Source organism: Atractosteus spatula, chromosome 14, assembly GCF_055471065.1.
Source record: "Atractosteus spatula isolate fAtrSpa1 chromosome 14, fAtrSpa1.hap1, whole genome shotgun sequence".
NCBI classification, from domain to species: domain Eukaryota; kingdom Metazoa; phylum Chordata; class Actinopteri; order Semionotiformes; family Lepisosteidae; genus Atractosteus; species Atractosteus spatula.
The window spans coordinates 24,789,917-24,805,009 of NC_142719.1; the positions used below are offsets into that span (position 1 = coordinate 24,789,917).

Sequence of the window (15,093 nt, forward strand, 5' to 3'; positions counted from 1 at the left end):
TACAGTTAAAGTTTGTAAGGCTTAACGCTATAGCAACCTGAAGTTCACAACTGAATATTCCATCAAAATGCAAATATATACTGTACAGAGAACAAAACCTGCTAAATTATATAAGGTTGATTTATTCTATAAGAAACATCACTCAGCAGTTCCAAGCCAGCTCATATTTCTGCTGGATTACCACAGACCTGATTCCTATTAATTATAATTCCTTATCACTAGATTTCATTAAGAACCTTTATTAAGACTTCCCAAAAAGAAAATCCCAAACTTTCACAGGTAAGCAGTCAATCTTTATTTAGAAAAAACATTTAATGCTATCAAATTCTGTTTACCTCTGCACAATCTTTTAAACCAATGGACATTTGCTTACTTGTCTAGGTAAGAAAAGGTAGTCTTTTCTTAGTTGAATCACTTGGGAGAGCAACACAGACATTTTTTTCTGAGCATTAAGAGGCAAAGATCTTCTGCATTATAATGAACAACAGCTGAGAATAAAAAGAAAATACCAGACCAGGCAAAGAGGATGAGACATAAATGTCTAGCAGCAAAACTAAACTTTCTATGGAAATTTTGTAGCATAGCATAAATACACTTTTTAATACACTGTACAATACACTATTCTGCTTGAAAAACATACTTAAGGGAGACACAAACAGATTACAGTAAGTTTTTAGCAGGTCAAAGTATACCAATATATGCATTAGGATTTCTTCATACTAACGTTGTTGAAATGCCTAAAACAAACATTTAAGTACAAAGTGATAATCTTGCACAAATTTAAAAAATATGTATAGATCCCCTAAGCAAATCAGATATTTGAGATACCTGCTAATACTTTAAGGAACATTTGAACAAATGTAAAACATCTTGATTCAGGGCAAATAACCATCTTATGTTTAGCATTTCTGGCCATGAAATGGTCCAACCCTTGGTCTTTTTGCTCTTGAAGATTTTTTTTTTTACCTGCTGCAGAATTTCAACAGAGATCAAAGGATATAGCAAGAGATACAGTACAAGTAGTGCACATTACAATGGCCTGACACTTTTTTGACAAAAACAGATAGTTGATAAATTCAAACAATTCAGCTTTGGGCTATGATAATATTTCTCCCAATTTTAAACCTGTTAGAATGATATCCATGAGGCATTCAATGAAACATAAAAATCCAAGTAAGAAAAATTAACTTTTAAAACGAAGAAGAGAAATCTATTTTTTCAACTACATATTTTAAAGCTAACAATCAAGGAGGGAAGTCCTATTACTTTCTTATTTAAATGCCCGTGTAAATTACAACTATTTAATTTATAAACTAAAATACAATCAGCTGAGAAGGAGGAGGCCCAGGTGTCAAACTATGACAGATGCTGTTTTCCACAAACAGGAATATGCGTGTTCCAAATGCAGCCTGATCTCAATATTCTGTTTATGACAATATCAACACTAAAACATTAAATCTTAAAAAAAAAACTAGCAGATGCAAATGTAGCAGGAAACAAGCATTAGAAGTTGGGCTGAAAAAGAACTAGATTTGATAGAGCTGGACTGGTGTTGGCTTTACTTTTCTATGGACTATACAGTGATTTTTTGAATGAGCGCAGACTAATCGCAAATGATTGGACTATAATTAGTTTATTATGTATTATTAATGAACCTGTTATAAATTTGCATACATCCAGGTGATTAATGCACAGTATATGTTAAGAAGCCAAGGCTGAGGGTCCAGAGAACTTAGTTTTGCTGTGAGCTTCTTGATGAAAATGACCACTTTTTCAGCAGTAGCCTGCATCCAAGCAAGTGACAGTAGGACAACCCTAAACTTAACATTGCAAAGCAAGACTGCACCAGACAAAAATTAAATTTGCCTGGTTACCATCTTTCATGCTTAAAACTCATACATAACATAAATACCAATACAACAAGTTACTTTATATTCTGCTCTAAAAGATCTAAATGATTTTAATCTGCCAGGAGCATATGCTTATGCTAACAGCTGGAAAATAAAGTCACATTTATAGAAAATGTAAACAGACAGTTTCAGACATGCAGGCCTTACACAATTATAAATGCCTTTTTCTAAGAATTGATCTTTCCTGACTTTAAATATACATATATTCCACATTTCACCCCAGCCTCCTACTTTTACAAATTAGCAACTGTAAGACAGTATGATACATTAACCCTAAAATGCTTTCTAATCAATGTTCACTGGATATGTTGCTGTCATTTTTGATGGTTATAATTTTAATGGCCAAAAGTAGATGTAAAACAAGCTCTGACAGCTGCAAGACTCTGCTGAAACGAAACAAATTTCACTGCTGAAAGACAGTGTCCACAGAGGACTGAACAAGACTTGGCACCAAAACCTTTGTTTATCAGACTTTCATTGAATCTGCCTGAGTATAGGCTTTATGACTGGTAATTGTAAATTACAGGCAGTCAATATTACACAATATAAGGGCCCTTTAAAAAAACCCATAAAAGTTTTTTCTAACTAGTGAACAAAGTGCATCACCTATGATAGGATTCTAAAGCACTTTACCTAAGGTATGAAAATAATAATTGCTTACACACTTATACAGCGCTTTTCTGAACACTCCACTCAAAGCACTTTACAGGTAATGGGGATCCCCTCCACCAACACCAATGTACAGCACCACCTGGATGATGCAACGGCAGCTATAGTGCACCAGAAAGCTCACCACACATCAGCTATTAGTGGGGAGGAGAGCAGAGTAATGAAGCCAATTCATAGATGGGGATTATTAGGAGGCCATGATTGGCAAGGGCCAATTGGAAATTTGGCCAGGACGCTGGGGTTACACCCCTACTCTTTTCTATAAACGCCCTGGGATTTTTAATGACCACAGAGAGTCAGGACCTCGGTTTTACGTCTCATCCAAAGGACAGTGCCTTCTTTCAGAATAGTGTCCCTGTCACTATACTGGGGCATTAAGACCCACATAAGCCACAGGGTGAGTGCCCTGTGTTGGCCCCACTGACAGCTCTTCCAGAGAGAAATGCTATACTTGGGCAAGAAATTATTTAATCTCCATTTCAAATTAGGAAACATTAAACAGCTTTAATAGAGCAGATAAGCCCTTCAACTTTCCAAACCAAATGACTGGCAAAACTCATCTGTCATTCTTTTAAAAACCACAACATACACTTGAGTGCAGGACTATTTGAATGGTGTAATTGATTGTTCCACTTTAAAAATTGTTCTCATAGTCTCTTATAAGATGCCTAATAAACCTACATGAGAGAAAACAGTTCAAACAGCTATTCTGTTAACCATACAGACATCAAATATCCATTCAAGTGCTTCACAAACTTGTGGCCAAGACATCATTCCAGAATGAGAATAAATGTTTCAGAACTGTGAATTTTATTTGCACTGTATCATATAATGTAGCAATTAATCTAGTCTTGAATGGGTCCCATGTAATTTGCAGTGTAGTTTACCAATCCAGTAAAAATCAAACACATCCTTCTTCCTTTTTATTAAAATGGAAAATGCATTATCTCAAGCTGAAGTATTGCAAAGTTGTTATGATGAAGCTTTTAATAAGTGAAATACAAAGCAATGAGACAGCAGCATAACAGACATAGGCTCTTGCTGAGCAGGAGTGTTTCGATATGACAGGAAAAAAGGACACTTGTGGAAAGAACTCTAGATAGATTATAAAAAACTTGGGGAGGATAGAGCATGAAACTTTATTTAATAGTACTATGTGGTACTGTAGAACACATTTATGAAAGTTAAGCAAATACAGGTAAAACAGGTACATTTTCTAACCACTTCTTCCAATTCAGGGTCACTGGGAACCCTGAGACAATCCTGGCAAGCAGCAGGCACACTGTGTATACACTGGACAGGATGCCAGTACATCACAGGGCAGATACACAGACAGAAATATATATTCCCAGAAGCCAATTAACGTTGTTAGAGTAGGAAGAAACCCACGCAAACATGGGGAGAACATTATAAAATCCACACAATAGCACCTCAGATCTGGAAAGGAATCCTTGGCCCCAGCCCTGCGATGCAGCAATGTTCACCACTGCGCCATGGTGTTATCCTACATGTGAAACTCCTCTGATTCACTATTACAGTTTCATGCCAAGAGATCTTTCATGAAATGTTCAGCTGATTTTGAAACTGCACATGAAACTGACAAGATTGTAAAGCAATCTTAATGGTACATTGGTATACTGTATTGTATGCTTACATGTAAAACACCACTTCAGGTATGTCTCATCCTATAAAACCCAAAAGTACCAATATACTGTAATAATGTTTATCTTAACTCTTTGGTATGGACCCTATAAAATGAAATGCAGACAGCAAAAGTCAGCATGAAACAAAATGTTGCAACGTCATCCTAATAATATATTGTACTTTACATAATGCTCACAAACTGTGGTTTCAACCGCTGCTTCTATACAAAAAATGATAACGTTTGTTCCTACACCAAAAAAAAAACAGCCACCTTCCCCGGTCACAGCTAGCAAAGCTTCTTAACTACCCGAGGAGAGCAGGAATTCAGAATTTTATAGAAGAGGAGGGTTTAGTAGCGACACATTTGGTTAAACCGGTCTGAAGTGATGGAAAGTAATGGATAATTCATAGTTACACAAATTCAAGGACCAAGCGTCGCATCACCTCAAAGCATCAGCTGAAGTCAAGATTTCTGAAAACAAGTCTTTACGTTAAAAATATCATGATGATACTTATAAACATCCCAACCAGTAAAAAGAAGAACAGCGCACTTACGTGACAGAACAGTAATAAGAGAAGGAAGCTAAAAAAAAGCAGTGTAAAATCATGAAAAATGGCAACAAGAATGCAGGCCTGGCCACGATAAGCCGGTTTCCAGACTATTGTAAGGTTCCACACCGAGTATTACCCGTATATCCGAGGAGGAAGTGGATAGATGGACATTGCCAATTAAGCAGCACTTGAAACAGGATAAATGGAGAATAATAGAGTCTTTGAAACAGTCTTAAACAAATGGGCGTGCCCCTAAGATAGCCAGGTATTCTTGTTCTGTATGTGGGCGAATAACCTGGGGTGTTAACTGCCCGCAGCTTCAAAAGCAATGGATGTCTAATGTCTAAGTAATTTGCTATGGTCTTTAAATAAAGAAAGCGCCTCCAGTATTTGGCAACACATAGCACAGAGAAAGCTTCCCCGTAGCCTTTTCATCAGGTACTAACTACAAATATTGCAGCTTCCAGCAACCACGCAACACCATCGGCTTTAAACAAAAATCATCCGTCTCTGTATTTTTTTTATTTTAAAGCCTCCTACGAACGATGAATGTGTCAGTTCCGCCCTAGAAGGCAAATAGAGTTTCCGTACTCCATCATTTAATCAAATACCGACAGTTTTCAGGCTCTCTTCTTGCAGCTGGCAGCCAATATGAGTCATTCTGGAGTAGTTTCATCGCATCAATGCATACTCCCTCCAACAGCCTGTGTTTTAGAGTAAGACCACAAACTACAGCCTAGGCCAGATATGCGAAATATCCTACAGCAGGGAGGACCTGTCGTGTCAATTTCGCTTCTCGGTTAATATTCGGCCAATTCTGCAACTTACAAGCCCCCGGTCTGACTCAAGGGCCCGGTCTGCACCCGCCTCCCCTTTCACTTCTGGTGAGAACTGCAGCAAGAGCAGCGCATGCAAGCAGGCGAGCTAAATTTAATTACACCTACCTTCTCACTTCGCTTTCTCCCCACAGCACTCCCATGCACGACAAATCCAAGAAGAGGGGCTCCGCGGCTCAACATTCACGAAAATCCAAGGTATCCAAGGCGGATGCGTCAAATGGAGAACTCAGCTGTCAGCCGCGAAAATACACGGTCTTTCTTCCTAGATGCCGGATTTCTAGGTCCTGTCAATGGCATGACTGGGGCGGGGACTTGTCGGCACAACAACCCGACTGCGGGCAGGAAATGTGCGTGACGTCATCACGCCCGAGCTAGAGTGTGGCGCGTCAGCAAAGCCAGTGGGAGCTGCGATCGTTTAATCGTGTCTGGCGGCTGCCTGCTGGGGGTTTGTTGCAATGCGACCTGATTACCCTTCTTCCTAAAGTACAACTTTTAAAGTTTTAAGAATAAAAAAATCTTTCGAATCCTAGGGATCCACAGTGTACTACCTCTGTAGACGGTGGCTTTCTGAATTGAAAACGAATACACTGTTTCTATAAAATGCTGCTGGAAATGTAATATGCTGTATACACTCATCACTGGAAATGGAAAATCACGCGAAATCTTGAAATATAAGCGATACATCATTATTAATATGAATAGAGTATCTCCATCAAGTTTGAATTCAGTGAGTTGTACAATTCCAAAAAGTATTCAGGCAGCATTTTTCCTACTGCTATAATAATAATAATATTATAAGTACATCGTCCACCCGTCCATTTTCTAACTCTTCCAATTCAGGGTCACAGAGGAGCCGAAGTCTAAACTAGTGAGCAAGGGATGCAAGGTAGTTTATGCCCTGGACAAGGATACCTGTGCATCCCAGAGCTGACAAAAACATACACTTACAAAAACCTGGGCTCAATTATATCCCAAAGCCAGTTAGCCTACCAGTATGTCTTTGGACTGAGGGAGGAACAGGAGCATCTGGAAGAAACCCACGCAAACACAGGGAGGGGGCATACAAACTCCACACAGATAGTACCCTAGGTCCAGACCTGAACCTAGGGCCCCAGTCCTGTGAGGCAGCAATGCTAACCACTGCACTGCATAAATATCTGTGTAAATGAAAACTGTTTACAATTACTGAACATGATTCAACATGTTTGTTTTATGCTTTGTGATTTTGTGTTTACTGTAGAAAGTGTTCAGTATAAAGCCACACATACACAATTTGAATTAATGTGGGGTGAAGTTATTGTAAAATTGATCCAGTATAAGGCACATTTGTATGAATTACCTACTAGATTTATTTAAATGTTTATGTATCAAATTGGTAGGCTTCCCACATAAGTGGTTTCTAATTGGTCTGGCTGGTTGGAGAAATTGGTCTTTCTACTGCTTTGTTATGCAACTGAAAAGGTTAAATTGTTAAATTGGGAACACTGTACTTAAGTACAAAAACCGATGACGCATGCCCTGCAATGGACTGGCGTCCTGTCTAGGGTGAATCCTGCCTTGTGTCGTTGCTTTCCAAGATTTTGAGTTGTTACCGACACCCCTGCAAACCTGAATTTGAAGAAGCAGTTAGAAAGTGTTTGGATATCATGACAATAGTCCCATGGCAGAACGCAGGCATTGTTTATTTATGCAAAGTTTTAAGTAGTATACCTCCCAACCTTATGTTACACATGATACTAGAGTTAAAATAAATGGGCATATAACAGTAATTTGGATAAATAGCTATAATTGGTACCATGTCCGTTTTGATGAATTTAGATGAAAAAATAATTATCTGGATTCTATGTGTCAATAAATCTATCCATTCATCTTCTAACAACTTCTTCAAATCCAGGGTCATGGGGGAGCTGTATCTTATCCTAGCAAGAAACGGGTACATGGATATACCGTGGAAGGGAAGCCAGTCTAACATAGTGCAGACAGACACCAGTCCATGATAGGGAACACACAGAATGTCATTATATAGGTGTGTAGCAGCGAGGCTTATTAATAAGGCAGAATTAAGTGTTTCTGAGCTTCCCAAATGAGGCCCCATTTCTCTGTTCATCTCTGTGGTGCAGCCACAGAGAGACCATTAGGGTGATTTAAGGTTTCCTAGGACAGCTCCCAAAGGGGGGTGCACTTAGCTAAGCCTGGCTATCATGATCAATGGTCATCCATTGGCGCCTATCTGTCTAGGGAGTGCCAGTTGGACATCTGGACTGCATTCCTAAGTGTCAGGAGTAAGTGACTCATATCTCACCTTGATCAACCAATCAGGGACTGGTAGGGCCGAGTAACCCACGTGGGACTCTGATGCCCATGGAACTTTCAGCCAATCAACAAGCTGAAGTTCCTCCAGGTAAAAACAGGCAACACAGGCCTGGAGATTCAGATTCAACAAGATTAAGATTCGGGAGATTCAGTAAGATTCTGGAGAGGATTCTGTGGACTGTTCTAAAGGGAATTCAAAGGAGAATTCCAGGGCAGGACGGCCCAGGAGCAGAAGGCTCCCAAGGGCAGGACATTCTCGCAGCGCGCCTCCTGACCATCCTGAGACTCAGCCCGGACAACCACGGAACGGCCAGTGTGTCCGAGTGCCAGAACTTTCCTTTGTTCTAAGAGTCTAGAGTGGAGGTTGCCAGAGAGTAACCAGCAGCAGGCCTCGTGGACAGGTCAGAACTGTGGACAGCTGAATCACTATTCAGAACTAGCTCTTCATCAGGAACGAACCGGTCCTCTTCCTGACTTGCTGGGATCCACAGTCATCTTTTCTCCTGTGCACAAACTTTGCTAGTTAAAGCCAACACTAACTAGCCGGTCAGTGAGCATCAGCAGCGCACCGTCGCAAGCCGCACAGCACAGCCTGGCACGGAGCCAGAGAGCGCGGATTGGACAGCAACAAGCCTGCAGCTGATTGTTTGTGCCTGCAGGAGATCTGAATCCCCAGAAATTGGATGAGTATTCAACTTCAATGCATTACAGCTCGAGAATTCAATTGTTATCCCAACCAGTTGATATCAATTTAATTCCTAAGAGTTATGTACTTGTTTTGAGTATCTAATGTAGAAGTTATAACCAAGTTCATTTACGAAACGGTCTTAATGAATGATATACTGAACGTATGTCCTCTTGATGTGTAACACTTCGTAACTGATTGAATATATACCTTTTGTATTCTGATAACCCTCTCGATAAGATCTGTTAGGTTTACATGCATATTCTATGTATTAATAAATGTATCCTCGTGTATTAGTACCTGTGTGTGTGCGTTGTTTGAGTTATATCGCATGGTTGGATTCTAAAGCCATCAAAAGAATCAACTTTGTGATTTACTGCTACAATTGAAAATTGTCTCAGTAAATGCCCAAACCCTACAGAACTGGTGCCTTCAGAGAGCCACTATGATTACATATTTGGCGTCCCTGAACGGCTATGAAACACTACATTTATGGCGTCCCTGGGTGGGCGTGGCAAGACTGAAATGAATCAACCAAGCGGAATAATTCATATAAAACGCCGCGGGTTTCATACACGACAATACAGTGTGCTGAAAGCCGAAAGGAAAAAAGTTCCCCTTGCTCTTTAAGCAGTGCTTGATTGTTTTGTGATCTTTTGCAATCTACCGGGTTGATTGCATACTTGATCTTGTGGTTTTCTGTGGTAAAACTGTGATTTCGTGCTTAAAAGTAATACTCTTTAAGTTTAACGATGGTTGCTAAAAGGTCTGAATTCGAGTCGCTATTAAGCACTCTCTCTAGCAGCGACAAGTCTGACCACGATCTCTTCCATATCTCCGTCAGCGGAGAAGCTAGAAGAATAAGTCTCCATTCTCTGAGAGAGCTAGCGAAGGACATAGAGAGATTTGACCCCGCAGTGTCAGAGAATAATATCGAGAGTTATATTCAAGACCTCAGGTATAACCTGCAGTACCTGCCAAACGCCACAGAACAGGAGAAAGTGTTTCTGGTCAGGAAAACTACCAGCAGAGCTGTACATGAGTGGATGGCTAGGCAGATGAAAGAAGTCTGTAATGACTTTGAGCAGCTATGTCAAGCACTTATCGAAGAATACAGTGCGTTTATTGACCCGACTGCCGCGATAGCCGCCGCCCTTAACATTAAGCACGAGAGAGCAGAGTCCCCTCGCGAATATTACGAGAGACTTAGACGAACTTATTTTGCAGGGCGAAATTATGAGGGTTGCGAAGAGAACACACATTTCAAGGGTTTATTCATTGCGAATCTCCACCCGTCAGTCAGAAAGATGATCTTAATGCATACAGATGCACAGACCATGAAAATGACTGATATTAAGAGATTCGCGCAGAAAGCCTGGGAGTATGATGTCCAAAGTCGCTCTGAGCAAAAAGCTGCTAAAGCGACTGTGTTCGCCGTCAGAGCCAGCAGGGTTAATTCCCCCCTGCTCGAAGGAGCACAGGCTCCTGAGCTGGCTAAGCCCCGTTCCAAAGCACTCACACAGGACCGCACCCAGCGTCCTAAGTGCCATGAGAACACCGGGGGAGGGAAAGGGCTAGAAAAGGCTGAACAAAAGGATTCAGTAGCCACCCGCCTGGCCAGGCTTGAACAAGCTTTATTAGGACAGGAACAACCGCTCCCCAAGGCTGCCGGAAGCGTGAATGAGCTGATACTCTCCACTGGAGGAGGCGGAGACCCGCCCCCTCTCCCTCCCTCAGTCTATCTGATTGAGCGGAAGGGTTCCTGCCTGGATGAGGTCAGCCACTCCCAAGCGAGTGCTGACTCCACCCCTGAAGTCACAGAGCAGGCAGTAAAACACAGAGGAAAAGCACGAAGCTTTTACCTCAAGGCTGCCATGGGAGATGTCTTACCCAGTGAGACACTGATTGACACTGAGGTTGAAAGGTGTTTGATGTCACACGGCAAGCTCAAACGGGTAGAAAAAGAAAAGGGTATGCGACTCAGAGTGGAACCTTTGGTGGATCACCAGAAAGGCAAAGTGTGGAAACAGGTCAAGGCTCCTAAGCCTTCTGTACAGAAGGAAAGGGGGGCCAAGAGGCAGACTGTGCTCACACAGTGCCCACCGAACACAGAAGCCTATGCGGAGATTCCTTCTGTTCCCTCTGGACAAGAAATAAAAATATTTTCTTGTTCCCCGGATATACAGGGAAGTCGTGCCCTGGCCAAGGTCCCAACAGCCTCCATGCCACAGGAGCGGTGCTCCGAGCAGCCGCCTGATCCACCAGGTAAAGCACACACCTTTTACATCCCTAAAGAGGAGCAGATCTCCCCACCTGGCGATGAAAAGGAGCTTTCCCTGTGCACCCTGGCACCCAAGAGGGGTCAGGACCACCACCCTGCAGTGGTGGAAGGGATCCAGATGGCAGGAGAGCAGGTTGGTGATGTAGCCCTCGCCCTTAGCCCTGAGAGGTCCTCTATTAGTGAGGATCTGCTTGAGCAGCTGTCACAGGGCCACCGCCAGGTGCCCCTGGTGCAACATTCACAGGTTAGACAGGAGGTCCAGCTGGACGCTGAGACTACTGCGCTGTGGACACACCTGATCCCAGATGCCGATTCCCTCTGCTGTGACCCAGGGAACCTGCAGTCAGGTAACATTATTTCTCACAACTACCAGGTAGTGAGTGAGACTGACCTGATTGTTCCTACCTCAACGGCAGGGTTGCCAACACACCCAGTCCCCCAGAAGGGACAGGGAATGAAAGCCGAGCCGGTTTTCTTACAGCCACCAGCTCAGTCTGTCAGTCTGAGTCTGACCAACAGTGGTTCAGCCAGACTGGAGCTGGATGGTCAAGTCACCCGCCTGCCAGTGCAGAACATCGCAAAGAGGGGTGTCAGAATCCCCGCCTGCACTGACATGGGCCTGGTGGGTGATAGCGAGTTCGAAGACAGTGAACTAGCTATCCCAGTGCTGGGGCAGCTCCCTGAACCCCTAGCGAGGGAAGGGGGGAGCGAGCAGGTGTCCTACACCCACGCCCAGCGAACGATTGTAAACATGCCGATAGAGGGATTCCTCAATCAGGAAGTGTGCAGGGTGGACCTGAACAGTGAGAATGGGATAACAATCCCAGATCACTCAGGTGCTCCAGATGACCACTCAGCCGAGGGTCAGGCATGCTCCACCGCTGCACCGCCCCCTGCAGGTTTCCTAGAGCACAGGCATGAACAAATCGAAAAAGTAGATGCCCTGGAAAAGGAGGAGCAGCATCAGCAGCTGCGTCAGATCTCCCCAGATTTCCAGGATGTTGGTGCCCAAGATGCCACATGGCATACTGAGAAAGACACCATGTACACGCTGCGCCAGCTTAGAAAGGCGACAGTCACTCAGAAGGAGATGACTGGGATCAGCCACCCGAAAAGACTTTTGGGAGGACTGATTGCTGCCGCCACTGTTGCACGTTGGCTTTTTCTGGTAGGTTTGTGTGCTACTGGCACTCTCACCCTGACTGCCCCAAGAAGGCAGGTGTCAGAGATACCAGAGGGTAGTGACAGACTGTATCGACAGCATCAAAAGTTGGAAAGCTTAGGGAAAACCCTACAGGCAATTTCCTATGCAACAGGGTTAAACCTTATTCCCCAACCAGTGGACATGATTGTTGGTGTTATACAGTGGGTTTATGCTTGTGTGCAACAGGCCAGAATGTTGACACAAGACCTGTTAAGGGAGTTTAGTGCCACTGTAGCCAGTCTAGCCATGGCACAAATCCCAACCCACTTGATCCCACTCTTCTCAGTAGAGGAGTATGTGACATTAACCCCATCGCTCATAGCTCACCCAGAAGGCAATCCAAGATTGAATTCGGTTCCAAATCTTGAGATGGGTATGGCTACCAAAGCTATCCATTGGCTGTGTCTAAATGATTCACCAATGAAGGGTGTAAAGCTACTAACGAGCAGAGGGAGGTTAATGAACCCCATGAAGAGCAGGTGGGAAGTAAATGGCTGGTCGGCACACCACGTTTAACTGACACTGTGACTTGTGACAGGCATGATGCAGCTACCTAATAAAACAGTTCCTTTAAGTTCCTGAGGAGGCCATAGTACAGCATGGTAACTTAACACTGTACGGTCTGGAACCAGACAACATAAGACCAAACTTGAGGTCATGGATGCCTTCAGGTGCCACACTATTGAATTGGATAGAAATCCAAGAAACAGTAAGCCCTGAAGAGGTACAGGTAGTTAGTTTGCTTTAATGGAACAAACCTCCAAACCACCCTAGCAGATACCCAACACAGGTGTTGTGGTTTATCGGGGGGCTGGGAACAGGAACTGTTGTTATTGTAACACTACCGCCGGGTAGCTGGATCATGACTGGATGTACTCTGAATGCTGTACTCTCACATCAAGATGTACTCTGGGTAGCACGAATGAGTCAAAGGTAGCATGTCAAAAGAAAGGAAGTGACTTCTCCCCAAATATCTACCACAGAGGTATCAGATATTGACAGTGAACTTCCTGATGTGTAATTCCTTAGATAATGTCTCCTACCGTGTTTATACATACTCCAGATGTTATTCATCCTGTTTGTATCCAATGCTGGTTCCGGTATGAATTCTCGAGGAGTAATGTAGACATTTAAGATTAATGTTCTAATGGCAAGGGACATCACTTAACTCTGTTTTGTTTTGAAGGCAACAACGCCTCAGGACCTCGTGACCTTCAAAAAGGGGGGATATGTAGCAGCGAGGCTTATTAATAAGGCAGAATTAAGTGTTTCTGAGCTTCCCAAATGAGGCCCCATTTCTCTGTTCATCTCTGTGGTGCAGCCACAGAGAGACCATTAGGGTGATTTAAGGTTTCCTAGGACAGCTCCCAAAGGGGGGTGCACTTAGCTAAGCCTGGCTATCATGATCAATGGTCATCCATTGGCGCCTATCTGTCTAGGGAGTGCCAGTTGGACATCTGGACTGCATTCCTAAGTGTCAGGAGTAAGTGACTCATATCTCACCTTGATCAACCAATCAGGGACTGGTAGGGCCGAGTAACCCACGTGGGACTCTGATGCCCATGGAACTTTCAGCCAATCAACAAGCTGAAGTTCCTCCAGGTAAAAACAGGCAACACAGGCCTGGAGATTCAGATTCAACAAGATTAAGATTCGGGAGATTCAGTAAGATTCTGGAGAGGATTCTGTGGACTGTTCTAAAGGGAATTCAAAGGAGAATTCCAGGGCAGGACGGCCCAGGAGCAGAAGGCTCCCAAGGGCAGGACATTCTCGCAGCGCGCCTCCTGACCATCCTGAGACTCAGCCCGGACAACCACGGAACGGCCAGTGTGTCCGAGTGCCAGAACTTTCCTTTGTTCTAAGAGTCTAGAGTGGAGGTTGCCAGAGAGTAACCAGCAGCAGGCCTCGTGGACAGGTCAGAACTGTGGACAGCTGAATCACTATTCAGAACTAGCTCTTCATCAGGAACGAACCGGTCCTCTTCCTGACTTGCTGGGATCCACAGTCATCTTTTCTCCTGTGCACAAACTTTGCTAGTTAAAGCCAACACTAACTAGCCGGTCAGTGAGCATCAGCAGCGCACCGTCGCAAGCCGCACAGCACAGCCTGGCACGGAGCCAGAGAGCGCGGATTGGACAGCAACAAGCCTGCAGCTGATTGTTTGTGCCTGCAGGAGATCTGAATCCCCAGAAATTGGATGAGTATTCAACTTCAATGCATTACAGCTCGAGAATTCAATTGTTATCCCAACCAGTTGATATCAATTTAATTCCTAAGAGTTATGTACTTGTTTTGAGTATCTAATGTAGAAGTTATAACCAAGTTCATTTACGAAACGGTCTTAATGAATGATATACTGAACGTATGTCCTCTTGATGTGTAACACTTCGTAACTGATTGAATATATACCTTTTGTATTCTGATAACCCTCTCGATAAGATCTGTTAGGTTTACATGCATATTCTATGTATTAATAAATGTATCCTCGTGTATTAGTACCTGTGTGTGTGCGTTGTTTGAGTTATATCGCATGGTTGGATTCTAAAGCCATCAAAAGAATCAACTTTGTGATTTACTGCTACAATTGAAAATTGTCTCAGTAAATGCCCAAACCCTACAGAACTGGTGCCTTCAGAGAGCCACTATGATTACATATTTGGCGTCCCTGAACGGCTATGAAACACTACAGGTGCCTTAAATATGTACATTGTGATAAATGTGTTAAGTTCAAGTGTGCACCCATACTGTGTATATACCCATGGACAACAAAAAAACAATAGTCTGCACCTTACGTCAATAGCTCATTAGGAACATACTATACATTATGTCACTTTCATTTGAAACAGTGAGAGGATTGATTTGTTGGCTCACTCATATTACCCCTTGAGAAAAGTTCAGGTCAATTTGATTTTATAAATACCAGCTGCTCAGTGTTTGGCATTTTAGTTGAATTATTCATAATTGCCAGAATGGGTTGGTTAAGAACCCAGATACAT

At 43.1% G+C, this 15,093-nt stretch overlaps 1 protein-coding gene across 3 annotated transcripts in view; it reads right to left on the reverse strand.

The window, feature by feature from the left end:
* mapk9 (mitogen-activated protein kinase 9) overlaps nt 1–5,967 on the reverse strand; it is a 44,083-nt gene extending 38,116 nt beyond the window's left edge. For all 3 annotated transcript variants that reach the window (XM_088932027.1, XM_088932029.1, XM_088932028.1), the window contains exon 1: nt 5,720–5,967. The gene's annotated coding sequence lies outside the window, so the exon portion shown is untranslated. The remainder of the gene's footprint in view (nt 1–5,719) is intronic.
* Between the last annotated feature and the right edge of the window lie 9,126 nt (nt 5,968–15,093).